The 12853-nt window shown below is 35.5% G+C and overlaps 1 protein-coding gene across 3 annotated transcripts in view; it reads left to right on the plus strand.

Moving 5' to 3' along the window:
* The window catches only part of LOC136038838 (FH2 domain-containing protein 1-like), a 129086-nt gene that overhangs the window by 52650 nt on the left and 63583 nt on the right, over nucleotides 1-12853 (plus strand). The gene's annotated exons all lie outside the window — the stretch shown is intronic.

A 12853-nucleotide genomic window follows, 5' to 3' on the forward strand; every position in this document is an offset into this window, starting at 1 on the left:
GTGTCATTTTGACAATTGAATAGTATAATCCAGCAACCATCTAAATACCTTTTCTGGCGACATTGTTGGTCAACATTGTTTATCAACACTCTGTTCTGGCAAGACACCGTTGATCAGTAATCGTGTTCTAGCGACCAACAAAGGTTTTGTTGAGCAACGTTGTTGGTGAAAACGATCCGCAACTGAAACCGCCGTTTTCCAGTTTGCACGATCGGATTCGTATTCGGAATAAGTTTGTCGTAAGTGTTACTTTGACAATCCAGAAAGCATGTAAGTCACATAACAAAACTGAATTGTCAACGCTTGGCGTTTTCGCTTTGGAATCCAGATTCTTGCTTTTGATCACGGGGTTGTAAAAAAAAAAAAAAAAAAAAAAAAAAAAAAAAAAAAAAAAAAAAAAAAAAAAAAAAAAAAAAAAAAAAACTTACGGTCTAACTTGTAAAAAAAAAATCCCTCCAACGGTATTGTGAAAAGAAATCGCTCCTTTGCGCAATATTTGATTAGTCAAAAAGCCCCATTGGGGGATTTTGTTACAGCGGAAATCTATTAACCGTTTTTATTTGGAATTTCGGGAAATTCATTTTAAATATTTCTCGTTTTTATTATTCTACCTAAAGCTCTCCCTCCCCTCACTAAAAAATTGGAACTCAGATGGAGTGGATCGATTGTTGCGGAGGGGGTTGCAAGAAAAGGATTTAAATGAAACTGGAACGTCTTGGGAGGGTGTAAAGCTGAAAACTTTGATTAGATTGAGATAGAGATTTTGTTTGCAGCTGTGTCAGCCCCAGGCGCCTTGGTGCTGCATTGAGTTGTTAGTAGTAGTAGTATCAAGGAAAACTGTGTCAAATATAAAATCACACATCATAAGATTAGAAAAAAGAAAGGAAGCTGTATAATTTCCTAAAACAAAAATAATTTTCCACCTTCTAGAACAACGCAAGATGCACACACGTTTCATGGATTTGAATTTTCCCTATATTTGACAATTCAAATCCATAGCTCTGGATTGAAAAAAAGTCGTGGATTTTACTATTAAAGGTAAATCTGCTTGTCAGCATTGTGAATCGAAATCAATTTGATGACTAGATTCTCAATATGAGAATCCGAAATGTCAACCGAAAATGCCCATACGGTACCATTTCAGAGCTATTTTATTGACACTTCCTATTAACCCAATACAAGGGCGTATCCAGGATTTTACTGGAAAGGGGACTATTTTTATGGGACATTAAAAAACTTTAAAAAACCCATCAGAAATTTGTTTATATACTTTTTTTAACGTTCTTACGAGTTAATTTTTTTTTAGGGGGGGGATGTTCAAACCCTGTTACCTCCTTCTCATGGATACGGTCTTGCTCCCATAACAGGGTTGCAATTCGAGCTTGAAAGTAGTAACTTCCAAGTCAAAATTAAGAAGCTCCTGTGCAAACAATTATTAAGCATCAATTTCCTATATCATCAAATCGCTTTTCCGGTACTGACCAGATTCGCCATTATTTCTGTGAAGAAAAATTGATGTACCGTATAAGTATGACTTAGACAATTTTTGCTTTTCGCTACTGAATCATAGCCGTTTATTATTTTTTTTTTTACTTTTCGTGACTAAAATTATGATTTAATGCTCATTGATGATATGCGAAACCTTTGTCTTTTGACCAAAGTGAGGAAAGCCAGATGCTCATGATCAGACTGGAATTTAAGGATTTTAAGGATCGAGGGCCATAGCAACGCATTTTATGCAACCATCCCTCCCCCTAACCATTACTAATATTATTTTATTCTTTAAGCATTATCAAAGGTGGAAGTTTATAGTATATTTGGTATTAGAAGCAAAGACCTATAATTTGGTTGCCACGGCCATAGATTTTACCATGGGGCTGTCGACTTTGTTTATGCTACTATGGATTCTTCTTTCAAATGGATTTGCCGTGGGTTTTTATTCCATCCCATGTGTTATTATTTTCTAAATTCTCAGTTTTTAAGAACTACTAATCAACACTGGTTATGACCAGGGGGAACCCACTCTCCGCCACCTGAATTACATATCAGAAAGCCATGCATGCCACACATTTCTGCCCACTTAGCACAGTTTCTGTCATGCTTGGTACACTCCTGCCACGCTTTGCGCGTGTCACCTTGTGTTCGTGAATTCTGGAAGTGGGCACATCCTAGAGTTGTGACTAATGGGCCTGTCGTGCACTTTTTAATCTGAGTGACATCCCTGTCTGTACGCAACAATCCCTTGACTCTCCTGCAAATATTTTTTTGGTGTATGGTTCCTTGAACTCTTTTGACTGTAATTCCAGGCAATAAAACAAGAACTTATTCTTATGTATCACACTATTGGTGGGATGATAAATAAATCGAAGAAAACAAAAACAGGCGAATTATCTGAAAATTTTGCCCCCTAGGATTGGTGACCCTAAGAGCAGTCGCAGGTGAGTCTGGGAAACTAACACTTAAAAAAATCCCTATGAAACGTCTGAATTTCAGATACCAGGAGAAGCGGAAAAGTGCTGGTCCTGCTGGAAGTAAGTAAGTTGCTAAGAATGGTCCATCATGGTGGGCAAAGGTGTATCCAGGATTTTTGCTCGGGAGTTTTTTTTTAAGGGGGGAGGGGTTTACAAGAAACATTACAAAACACAGCGAAAATTTGGTTAAATGATTTTTTGTTACTTTTTTTTACAAATCTTACAAAAATTATGGGGGTCAAATGATAACAGACCTCCCTTCCCCCACCTCCCCGTAGAAACTGCATTGATGATGGAATCTATGTTTTGGAGGACTCATCAAAATCGGACTGCGAAAATACTGTGAAATTATGGGAAAAAAATTATGTATGCCTTGTTGCAACATAACTAAATTTTTCGTTCACTAAAATAAAAGAATAATTTGAATAAAGGTTAAATTATAAAGAACACTTGTTTTGAACATATCCAAGTTTAAAATTAGCTTAAAATTTTCTAGGGTTTCCAGTAACATTTACAAAACAGGAGCTTTGAACAATTTGGGATAGAGATCTTTACCTGTGCGTTAAAAGAACTGTCGAGTGCGGTTGTGTGGAAGAGAGGGGCCTTTGGGGACAGAACCTTAAGAGGGGCCAAGATGAGTTTTTTTTTGTTTAGTGCAAAAATTACGTTCTAAATAATTTTCCTTTTTTTTTAATGTGACTGATTTTTCTCACTTAGGAAAAATTAAGAAAAATCAAGTCGACTATTAACAAGTTTGAGCAAGAAATATAAACTGCATTTGTTTTTTGTCTTGTGGAAGAGAGGGGCCTTTGGGTACAGAACCTTAAGAGGGGCCAAGATGAGTTTTTCTTTTGTTTAGTGCAAAAATTGCGTTCTAAATAATTTTCCTTTTTTTAATGTGACTGATTTTTCTCACTTAGGAAAAATTGAGAAAAATCAAGTCGACTATTAACAAGTTTGAGCAAGAAATATAAACTGCATTTGTTTTTTGTCTTGTTTTTGCTTAAGAAGCATCGTAATTTTCTGATTTATTTTTTTTTAATTTTTGCGGGAACAACTTTTTACTTGAGTCCTGGCCTTGGCTTTTGACATCCCTGTATGTTAGCCACGAGGGGCTTAAAAATACAGTGAGTTTTTAGTAGGAGTATCAAGAGTGCTTCCAGGATTTTTTTTTTTGGGGGGGGGGGGAGGGTATACAGAGAAAAACTTCAAAAATACATGAACATTTGTTTTACGTATTTTTGTTGCGTTTTTACGAGTTGAAAAAAATTTCAGGGAGGGGAAGGATTCAAACCAAATAACCCACCTGGATAGGCCTTGAGTAGTACGGGTGTTTTTTTTTTTTTTTTTTTTTTTTTTTTTTTTTTTTTTTTTTTTTTTTTTTTTTTTTTTTTTACGAGAACGAGAATGCACAAGGCTAGAGTAGCACACAACCTTATTTCTCCTCATAATTTTGCGGTGGGCCTCCTTGCATAAACAAATATGTTTTGTTAATTGTTCTATGATGGTAAAATCGTTAAATACAAAACATGGCCGCTTTTATAGAAATGTTACCAGGGCAGGAAACGTATCATACTAAATATTACTAAATGTTTCTGTTCTACATATTTATGATCTTTGAAAGGGAGAAGTGGTCAAATTATTTGTTTCTCTCAATCCTATGATCCTCCTTGGGTCAAAAGGTGATAAAATATGTTACATAGATACATCTGCCTGTAAATTAACCAAATCTTATTTTTCTAATATTTACAACAACACTTAGGTTATCAACCCCTCGAAATTTTTTAAATTGTATGTCTAACTCCTTAAACGAGAAGATGATCATGCTCTGATAATTTGTTCTTACTGAAAATTTTTTATTTCAATATCTAGAGGGTGTTGGGTAATTTTTTATTCTTTTTTAAATAAAAAAAGACATTTTTCAATGAAAACACCAAAAAAAATATTAATTTTTTTTAAATCAAGTAAGAAAATCAAGAGGAGTGATAAGGGGGGACATTAGTATCTACCACCATGGTGCAGTTTAATCACAGGCAAATTCATGCTGTATTATTTACTCTTCCAACCGATTGAACGTAGACGTAGACGTAGAACGTAGAACGTAGACGTAGAACGTAGACGTAGAACGTAGACATAGAACGTAGACGATTGAACGTAGAGTGAAACATAGACGTATATGTTCGTTTAATTCACCTTGGTTTCTCTATATGTTTGAGAATTTGACCCCCCCCCCCCCCCAAAAAAAAAAAAAACAACAAACAAAAAAACTTTAGCGTAAAGAGGGAAGTAGGCTATTGACGAGGAGCAAACCCCCTCATATATGCAATAATTTTGGTTTGTTTTAAGTTTTAATGTTGCTTCTTACTTTCAGTGGGAAAATCTTGTTATTTTATTTAACTTCTGATCGTTTTTTAAATAATGCAGGGAAACCCTGTCCCACTTCATGGAAAATTCTCTTCCCCCATTAAAAATTCCTCCATGGAAAGATCCCCCTAGCAAAACTTCTCCCTCCAACCCCTCGCTCCACCACATAAAATCCTCCTTGAAAATGTCTGTATACTTCCCAATAACCAATACTATATGTAAACAATGAACATTTTCCCCAGGGACTGTGGAGAATTAAGTCATCCTCAGAGACAAAATTATTGGATTTTTCGACAATGCTGAACAAAATGGCTATCTAAAAGTTTTGATCCGGTGACTTTGGGAAAAATGAGCGTTGGAGGAGACCAAGTTACCCTCCAATTATTTTGGTAACTTAAAAAGGGCACTAAAACTTTTTCTCCGTTTGAATGAGCCCTCTTGAGACATTCAAAGACTATTGGGTCGATAAAATCACCCCTGCCAAAAAAAAACAAATAAACACGCATGCGTGATCTTTCTTCTGGCAAAAAATAAAAAAATTCACATTCTTGCATATAGGAGCTTGAAACCTCTACAGTATGGTTTTCTGATACGCTGAACCTGATGGTGTGATTTTCATTAGGATTCTACGACTTTTACAGGTTGTTTCCCCTTTTTTTCGAAAATAAGGCAATTTTTCTCCGGCCCGTAACTTTTGATGAGAAGGACTAAACATGATGGAAATTGGTATATTTAAAATCAGCATAATAATCCGATTCTTTTTATGTATCTATTGGTATCAAAATTCGGTTTTTTTTAAGAGTTTCGGTTACTATTGAGCCGGGTCGCTCCTTAATTATAGTTCGTTACCACAAACTGTTAGATCAGATATAATATATTTATGACGTAAATCAAACGAAAAGAGTAATAAAATTTGGAGAAGAAAGAAACAAGAAAAGGTATAAAAAAAATCTATTTTGATGCTAATTAAAGAACTTGACCACTATATATATATATATATATATATATATATATATATATATATATATATATATATATATATATATATATATATATATATATATATATATATATATATATAATCCCCCCCAATGCCCTCTCAATAATTTTCGCAGAGACGTAAACTAGTGACCCCCTGAAAACAACCCAAAGACCCCTCAACCGAAAACACGAAATAAATCTGAGGATTGGTGTCGCCAAAATAAACCAGTGGAGTTAAACTATGTTTTAAACAAAGAGGTTCAGGAGAGTTAGCTCAGGGGTAAAGGGATATTCAATTTGATAATTTGAATAGGGGGTAGGCCTAACATTTTTTTTAGAAAAATGGGATTTCAGGAGGACAAGTGGCAACACTGACGAAGCGTGGTGCTACCCTAAAATCTTAATAATATCTTTACAACCAAAGGAAAAATCTTAGAAATGGTAGTCTTCAGCTGTGAATTAACCTAAAATAGGTCCAAGGGACAGAAAGAGCTGGTGATACCTAGCACGGGGATACCATAGGGAATTTATGGTAGACACGCCACTTGCCTGGGTAGGGAATTTAAAGTGCCAAAGTGCCGAAACCCTATAGGCAAGTGTGTATTCTCCTGATGAGCCCTTGTGTTGGGTTGTTGCCTCTGAATTATTTGTCTTTTTTTACTGTTTTTAATATTTGGTAAATGACGACTTGTACTTACTTACGACACAACTGCCTGTCCATGGATTATTCTTTATGGTTGATTCTGTATGGCTCTGGTGTTTGACCTATGTAATTGTATGGATGAGTAGGATTAAGACCTCATTTAAGTACTGATCTATATTCATTACTAATGTAGGAAAACAGTCTTCCTTTTCTCCTTCTGTCTTCTTTTTTCTATGTGTTTGTGCTGTTGCATTGGTGTTTTCTTTTTTCATTATAAAATTAAAATTAAGAGCTTAGAAGCCCCTGTTTTACGTAAAATGCTGTATCTTTTATTCAAATAGTACACTTGATAGTCATTAAGAGTTCAAAGCAATTTGCAGGCTTTTGACTTAAGTAGTTACTTATCCGGAATTTTTAACAAGATACAAGAAGTGTAATTAGAGATAGCTACAAGATATATGTATGCCATATAAAAGAAATAGCCTTGACAGGATAAAATTTCTGCTTCTTCGCCAACAAGTTACTTCAGCTTTACAATTGATTGTGCATATTTAAATAACGTTCTTTAATTAGCATAGTTAGCAGCAGAAACAGCAGAGTCGAGAGAAGAAATTTAAATATCTGTCTGTCTCTGGTCAGTAGGGGGTAAAGTACTGCATTTTGGGTTTGTCTTGCATAGTCGGTTAAGGCCGTGATTAAGTGAACTGATGGAACTCGAAAATCCCATATTAAAATTGAAAATTTAAAAAGTACTCAAATGTTCATTGGTGGAAGATACCGCTTTTAATATCGGGCCGTAGCTTCTTGAAGATGCTACAAAATGTTTGCTATGATTTTGCTCTATTCCCTCTAATCGCTTTGAAATCTTAGAAAATGTCTTTTACATACAGTACTCTTTTTCACAAGTGTACTCTATGAAGGATATTGCTTTTAGAACAAAATCAGTACTATCATGAACAGAAGACAATAGCCTGTAAGATGATTGCAACCATTTTTCGATATATTTTCCTGTTTTCCAACAGTCCCATAGAATATTTTCAGCTACCTGAAATTTTTACAAGATTTTGCCAGAAATAATCGTTTCAGATCCCCCTAGAGACCGAATTGACAAGCTGGTATAATTAACCTGCTGTTTCCCCCAATGAATAAGTGCTATTTGAAGGGTTTTTGACAATTGACGGTCTCTAGAGAATTGAGAGACAGAAGACTGCCCTAACTTCAATTTTGAAGCTCGATGTTTTCAAGTTCACTTAATCACAGTTCCAGTTCACATTAAGTAAATGTATGTATAAAACACATTTTACCACTTAAATCCCGTGTGAATAGTGTGGTAGAGCCTGTCTACCCTTTTCAGGACAAACTCCTAAAATCGCGAAAAAGAAGAGGGCCGCTTACACATTTTTTGCGTGCCATTGATAGCATATATTTTTTCATAATTTTATTATTATTATTATTATTCCTCTTCGTCGCCTGAAGGGGTTACCAATCAGATATCATAAAAATATATATTTCGACTGTTCTGTTTCACTTTTAGGTGTACACATATAATTCATGTCAGTTTATATTACACATACATAAAATGATTTAATGCCTTATTCTTTTTCATACGGCTCTATTTGATACATGCTTTACGGTGTTGGATAATACATTTATTAATAAAAATATGTTAAATAATGTTAATCATAGAATGTAGTATAGAAAAAGCGGTAAATATGAGACGTTCAGGCACAAAAGCATAAACCTATTTCTAGGGAGGGGGCTAAATTCGTAAAAAATAGCTTTTTTTTATAAATTCATAAAGATTGAAAAAATGCACGGCAGGTCCCTTAGGTAGTCACAACTCTAGGATGTGTCAGAAATCGCGAACACAAGGTGACACGCGTAAAGCGTGGCAGGAGTGTATCAAGCATACTTTTCTAAAGAGCTATTTACTCTAACTAATCGGCCTTTGTGATTCAGGGGTCATTCTTGAAGAATTGGAAAAAAATTGAAGTTTAGCGTAAAGAGCGAGGTATTGACGAGTGGGTGAACCCCCTCGTATACGTAATAATTTCTGTTAGTTTTAAGTTTTAATGTTGCTCCTTACTTTCAGCTGAAAAAACTTGTTTTTTTTATTTATATATTTAAGTCAGTGTTCACTCAAGTCTTAAAACAAAGCGAGAATTTATACATTATTTATATCCGGAGTTTTACTCCTAAGATTTCGAGACTTTAGTAAATAGTTTTTGTCAACATTTTGGGCCAAACTAATTTGTATAACCTAAAAAAAAATGAACAGAAAATACCTTCTAAATACAATGTAATATTATAGAATTTCATCATAATTTCATGATTTTTCACCAATTTCACCATATAAATTAACCAATTCCAGAAAATTTCATCAATTTCATCATTTATTTCATCATCACCCCTTTACCCCTTTACCTAAAAACACAAAATATTTTCCCAGAGAAGGTCACTCGCGAATCCATATTTATTGTGTTGCGAGAGGAACACTTTTTTTTTGTTCCTAGCACCCCGATTTCAGCTTATTCCTAGAAAGTGGTAAGGGTCTAACCTTTGCGGTTTTTACGGAAAGTGTGGACCTTAGGCCGGATTGGTGAATATGACTTTGCATTTTGGAAAGCTTCGTAGAACTCTTGCCTGGGGCCAAAAAGGATGGTTTTTGCTTGTCCTTGAGCCAGAGTCTATAGTGTGTGAAGTGAAGTGGAGTTTTATAGCCTATGTCAGAGAGAACTGTCTGAAATTATGCAGTCCAGATTTCGTTTCATCAAACCATGTTTCTGCTTTCGAGTGGAAAGCTCTGTTCTAGCAGGCAGGCACCAGCTTCAAATTGAAGATGGACTAAAATCTATAAGTGTTAAATATATGCCGCAGTTACCCGGCCCCACAGCCAACATTTCTTCTTTGAGTGATAAATAGAAAAATTTACAGAAACAAAAAAGTGGCATTTCCCCACGGGTCCGAAAGTGCTGGCATCTATTCTTTCTACCCATTTCTGTTCGTGATTAAATATAAAAAACAAATTTTTTTTAAATGAAAGTAAGGAGCACATTAAAACTTAAAACGAACAGAAATTACTCCGTATATGAAAAGGGCTTTTTCTCCTCAACGCCCCGCTCTTTACGCTGAAGTTCGACTCTTTCTCTTAACTCTATTTTTAAAACAGTAAGAAACTTTAGCGTAAAGAGCGGGGCGTTGAGGAGGAAAAGCCCCTTTCATATACGGAGCAATTTCTGTTCGTTTTAAGTTTTAATGTTGCTCCTTACTTTCATTTAAAAAAACTCGTTTTTTTATTTTATTTCTGGACGTTTTTGAATTAATGCATGTTTTGGTCTTGGCTCTCCGCACATAAATAATTAAAACGAAATTTGCATATTAATTGATTGCAATTAATCGGAAGATTTTGAGAAAAAAGGAGTGAGGGAGGAGGCCTAGCTGCCCTCCAATTTTTCGATTACTTAAAAAAGCAACTAGAACTTTTTATTTATTACAAACGTTTTCATTGGTAAAAAATATACGTAACTAACGAATTAACTTACGTAACGAACTTCTATATTCGTATGTTTTTATTGCGTATATGAGGGGAGTTCAACCCTCATCGGTACCTCGCTCTTTACACTAAAGCTTAAATTTTGTCCCAATTTCTTAAGAATGACCTCTGAATCACAAAGGCCGTAGAATAAATAGTTGAAATTACCAAATATACTTTAGCGTAAAGAGTAAGGTATAGCAAGGAGGTAAACCTCTCATATGCGTAATAATTTTTGTTCGTTTTAAGTTTTAATGCTGCTCCTTACTTTCAATAGAAAAAAACTTTTCATATTTATTTTTTCATTGTTTTTTCAAATACTGCTAGAAAATCCTCTTCATTGAAATTCTCTTCCCCCATGAGAAGTTTCTCCATGGAAAAATTCTCCAACGTAACCCCCCTCAACTCTCCCCCCTAAACCAGAACAATCCCCCTGAAAACGTCTGTACGCTTCCCAGTAACCATTACTGTATGTAAACACAGGTCAAAGTTTGTAACTTGCAGCCCCTCCCACGGGGATTGCGGGGGAGTAAGTCGTCCCCAAAGACATAGTTATTAAGTTTTTCGACTATGGTGGATAAAAGGGCTATCTCAGAATTTTGATCTGGTGACTTTTGGGAAAAAATGAGCGTGGGAGGGGGCCTAGGTGCCCTCTAATTTTTTTGGTCATTTAAAAAGGGCACTAGAACTTTTAATTTCCCTTAGAATGAGCCCTCTCGCGACATTCTAGGACCATTCAGTCGATACGATCACCCCTGGGAAGTTTCAAGGAACTTGAAACTTCTTCAATAAGGTTCTCCGATACGCTGAATCTGATGGTGTGATTTTCATTAAGATTGTATGACTTAAGGGGGTGTTTCCCCCTATTTTCTAAAATCAAGCAAATTTTCTCAGGCTCGTAACTTTTGATGGGTATAACTGATCTTGATGAAACTTATATATTTAAAATCAGCATTTAAGTGCGATTCTTTTGTTGTAACTATTGGTATCAAAATTTCATTTTTTAGAGTTTCGTTTACTATTGAGCCGGGTCGCTCCTTACTACAGTTCGTTACCACGAACTGTTTGATTTCAGCTGATTTTATCATTCGTTTTTTCGCACTTGGGACTGCAGTAGAGAAATGGTATCAGATGTGCCTCATAAACTTTATAAGTTCTCTCATTGATAAAGAAATTAGAGTTTATCCTTTGCTCCTTTCCAAGTGATGACGTTAGAAGCTTGACCTAGGGCAAAAAAGTCAACTTTTGAACTAAGACAGATATATTGTTTTTTGACGGCAGTCGATCAAAGTATATGTAATTCATTTTTTGGTAGAAAAATTCCTTCATGAGATGTACCAGTTTGAAAGTTTTGAAAGGGGTTGACAACTTCAGTTGTAAGGCACACACTGAAACCAAAAATAGGCCGATACCAATTGTGAGACATTAGGGAGTTTGAAGAAACAGTCGGCTGTTAGCTCATAATCATCTTCGGCAATGAAGAGTTTGCAACTTTTGCTAGTTGGTGCATCTATTATTTGTTTCCCGTGTATTTGATGGTAACACCAATTTGGTTCCAGTGGTAAGACATTTAGGGGACTTGTTTATTTTAAGATCCTTACAGATTAACAACTTCAGCGTTTAATCGAAGCGAGGAAACAAAACCAAACTGTCGCCTTCGCAACACTTTGCTCGGCAAAGCCGAACAAACGTTGCCGCAACACCTCACGTTGCCCATGCAACGTAGATCTAGTCCATTCATAATTTTGTATGGGGTGATTTTATCGAGCCAGTAGTCCATAGTCAGGCGCTATCCAAGCAGGGATCTTTCGAAGGGAAATTTCGAGTTTTAGCGTCTGTTTTAAGTTAAAAAAAATTGCATCACAGCAAGGTGTCATTTTTGATAATTTGATGCCTCAAAATTGGGTTAAGATGCTGTTGAATAGAGAATCTGAAATAGCCAATCAGCTAAAACTATCCTTGACACGTGCCAATAGTAGCTGGCACTCTAAAAAAGCGAACGTGTATATAAAACTATATACATCACAAAAATTTATGTTTTATTCTTATTCTGAATATGTGAAATTTGTTAATTTTAAAGATATGCAGGGTTGTAGCTCCCGTATTTTGTATTAGGGGGGATTAAGAGGGGGTCCAAATCTGGAGAGTCAAGGGAGATAGTCTATATAATAATTTGTTTCTCCTAATTATTGGAGTGACTGCCCCTACCAGTTGCCCCCCTCCCAAAAAAGACGCTATTGAAGGTATCCATTAAGAATTATTAGTATATTTAAAATTGTACAATTGTGGAGAAACGGGGAGAAATACCCCCCCCCCCCGAAAATGCTTCGATTTTCATAAAAATTGTTATCTAAAATTTCGCATGCCCAATGACAGCCTTACAAAATTTTCAAGGTCTTAAATATGAAAATCATGTCACCGGTTTTAAAAGACCTCCCGTTGTTTAAGACCTCCCACTTTTTGAGGGTATTCATCCACGGGGTAGCTCATTCCGTTCCTATGCTTTTGCGAAGTCCATATAAAATGAAGGATCATTACAGACAATTTGAAAGCTTCATTTGAATAAATTGATTAATATGATACTCCATTCATTTATGTGTCTAATTGAATAGCCTGAACACCAACTCTAAGAGGGAGGTTTTTGGACCATTATGTGATAGGGGGTGCCTGAAGGGGAGTGTCAAAAACAAATTGAAGACCAGCAGTTACTAACTTCTTCTGAGAAGTCCTTTTTAGGGGTAAAGCCTGCCCCTTAACCACTAAATATTAAAGAGCCTATTTGGATTAAGTGTTAATAACGGTGCTGAGGAGGTGGCAGCTCTCCTCTTATTGTCATTTAAATAGATTTTTGTATACTTAACT

The sequence above is a fragment of the Artemia franciscana genome, chromosome 18 (genome assembly GCF_032884065.1).
Source record: "Artemia franciscana chromosome 18, ASM3288406v1, whole genome shotgun sequence".
Classification (NCBI taxonomy): Eukaryota; Metazoa; Arthropoda; class Branchiopoda; order Anostraca; family Artemiidae; genus Artemia; species Artemia franciscana.